This window comes from Myotis brandtii, unplaced genomic scaffold (assembly GCF_000412655.1).
Source record: "Myotis brandtii unplaced genomic scaffold, ASM41265v1 scaffold236, whole genome shotgun sequence".
Classification (NCBI taxonomy): domain Eukaryota; kingdom Metazoa; phylum Chordata; class Mammalia; order Chiroptera; family Vespertilionidae; genus Myotis; species Myotis brandtii.
Window position 1 is genome coordinate 2002720 of NW_005358901.1, and position 2951 is coordinate 2005670.

Consider the following 2951-nt stretch of genomic DNA (forward strand, 5'->3'; position numbering starts at 1 on the left):
TGTCCACAGGGCTGGCCCAGACACTCCCCCCCACCCCACTCCCCAACACACACACACAGAGCAGCTGAGGCAAGGACAGACTTCAGACAGGGACCTAAAAGCTCCCTGAAAGGGGGGCTGATAGGGGTTGGGCCCGCCTGAGGACATGAGACAGAGGAGCCCAGGCAGAGGAAACATAACAAAGGCTCTGAGAACAAAAGCAGGATACATCTCAGGCTGAGAGCTGAACAATGGCTCTCCCCTGTGCTGGGGGCCAAGCCCAGGGGCCAGGCTGTAGAGGGGGTGGGGGGTCATGGGAGCTGAGGCTCCTTCTCCAGCTCTGCCAACTTCAGGGTCTGGGACCTTGGGCAAGTCACTTACCCTCCCAGAGCCTGTTGCCTTATCCATCAACTAAGACAGCACTCACACCACAGGAATAGTAAATGATAGTGGTGGGCAGGGGGCCTGGCTCAGAGTAGAAGCTCAAATGTTCTTCCTTTTGACAGAGCGTGGTGAAACTAAATAGACTACAGCTAAACTGCTAAAGCTACTAAAATCATATACAGAGAGCTGTGAAAGGAGCGACTAGGGGAAAAAACAGGTTTGCGAAAACCTGACCACTTATTACACTTTCCCTACAGACTAGACCGAAGGAGGGAGACACACACTACTCAGTTTCAGCATCAGAGGACCTTGGCACGTTCAGTTTTGAGGCCACAGCATTTGAAAACCATTGGGGCCAGGGACACTCGAATTCAGAGTAGGTCAGAGAAGTCTGAGGTCCAGAACACACCTAATCCCTCCAGATCTGTGACCTGCGACTAAGGGCTGGAGAGAGCCACATCCTGCTCTCACCGAGATTTGGGGCACCGAGGGTAGTGGGAGAAATGCAAAATCCAAGGTGAGGGCGGGGACAGCTTCCAGGAGTCCCTAAACTTCCAGGCAGGATGCACACCTTATGTGCAAGTATTTTTCAGAGGAGAGGGTCTATCATACTGGTTTCAGATGGGAACACTTGCCAATGTCTGGAGACACTTTTGGTTATGAGGATTAGGGAAGGGAGCTCCTGGCATTAAGAGGGTGGAGGCCAGGGATGCTGCTTAACACCCCACAGTGTACCCCCCAAGAAAGAATTGTGTCCCCAAATTTCAACCAACATATTCTCAAAGAGGTCCAGGCCCCAACAGGTGATGGTCCACTGCTGCAAGCAGGGAATGAAAGGTCTGAAGTTCAGGTGGCTCTGTGAAAGCTGTTTTTTAAAAAACAACAACAACAACATGTTTTTATTGATTTCCAAGAGAGGGAGAGATAGAAATATTGATTGGAGAGAAACACTGATCAGCTGCCTTCTGCACACCCTCTTCTGGGGATCAAGCAGCAACCCAGGCCTATGCCCTAAACGGAAATTGAACCAGTGACCTCCTCATACATGGGTCGACACTCAGCCACTGAGCCACACCGGCTGGGCATGAAAGCTGGTTTTGAGAGGAAGACCTGGTTGAGAGCCAGGGGGCAGGTAGGAGGTCCCCCACAACCCTGAGGATAAAGTACACCAAGGTGGCCAAGCCACACTGACCAAACCAGGAACCTGGATGTGGTCCTTGACTCCTCCCTGTTGGCTCTTCCTCTCTTTAACGGCCACTGGTCCCCTCCGCTGTCATCACCTGGACTTCAGCAGTCTCCTTCCTTGCTGGTCCCCCCTTGGCTACCACCACAGCACTCCAGGCCATTCTCCCCACCCCCCAGCAGCTGAAAGACCTTTCACAACACAAATCTGACCACACCACCTCCCAATTTTCAGAGTAGAGATAAAATCCCTCATCACAGCCTGCCAGGTTGGCAGTTGAGAGGTCTCTCCAGCCTCACTCGTCTGGTGTCCCTCCCTCTCCTCAGAGGAGCCACACTGCCCACTCATGCCTCAGAGCCAGAGCCCAGGCAGCTTCCCTCCTGGGGACCCCCTCCCCAATCTCATTTGATGGTCCTTGCTCTTGTCCTTCCCACCATTCAGATCTCACTTCAGTGCCCTCAAAGAGGCCTCAACCTGGTCAGGTACCCCCACCCCACATCCACCAGGCTCTCATGGTTCCCAGTTCCAACCAAAGAAAAACTCCATGAGGGCAGGACCACCATCCGTGTTTGCTCAATAAACAATGGCTGAACGAGTGGGCAAATGACAAGGGGAAAAGAGGAAATGGGAAAGCTACAGAGTCTGCCAGATTGGACAGGGAGCAGGGACAGCTGGGACCTCCTGCACATCATTTGTGAGTAACACTGAGTAGTGGCCCAAGAGCCAGGCCTCGGACTGGGCAGAGTGCACCTTCAGGTGCCTCCATCACTGGGCACACACCCCTGGCACCCAAAGCTCCCGGGATTCCACTCACAAGCAGATGCTGCCAGGTGCCATGCAGGCTGGAGGTGTTAAGAGGACCAAGGAGGAACCAAGGCAATTGCAATACTCTAGGTCCTAGGACGACCTAAATACTAACGGCGGCGACGGCAGCTCACCCAGCCAGTCAGGGTAGGAAAGCTGCCTGGAAGGTGCAGTCTGATCGGTGGAGACAGCGACCAGGGGACAGGGGACCGGGCAGAGGGAAGAGCATGGGCAAACCCCAGTGGTGGCGGCGCCTTCCAGGAACCGCGGGTCCGGGCTAGGGGAGGCACTGGGAGGAAGAGGCCAGCAGAGGGACCCCGGAGAAGGCCAGGGCCAGGCCGCGCCCGTGAGCTCGGCTGCAGATACTGGACTTCATTCTGCGGGGAACAGGGAGCCCCGGAGGAATCCGGGACCGGGGTTAGAGACTGTGGATGTTCCTTGAAATGGAGCGGAGGCCGGGAAGCCTGCGAAGGGGCAGAGGCGTCTGGGAGACGTTTAGGAAGCAGGGCTTGGCAACGGGCCCGCAGCCCCGGGTGTTGGGCTGGAGGGCCGGTTCCGGGGCAGGGGCAGAGTCCGCGGCTCGGGCCGCTCACTCCCGGAA

General features: G+C 55.8%; 1 protein-coding gene across 1 annotated transcript in view; it reads right to left on the minus strand.

Moving 5' to 3' along the window:
* The window catches only part of ABHD17A (abhydrolase domain containing 17A), an 11179-nt gene extending 8271 nt beyond the window's left edge, over positions 1 to 2908 (minus strand). The window contains exon 1 of the mRNA XM_005866712.2: positions 2485 to 2908. The gene's annotated coding sequence lies outside the window, so the exon portion shown is untranslated. The remainder of the gene's footprint in view (positions 1 to 2484) is intronic.
* Positions 2909 to 2951: the final 43 nt, after the last annotated feature.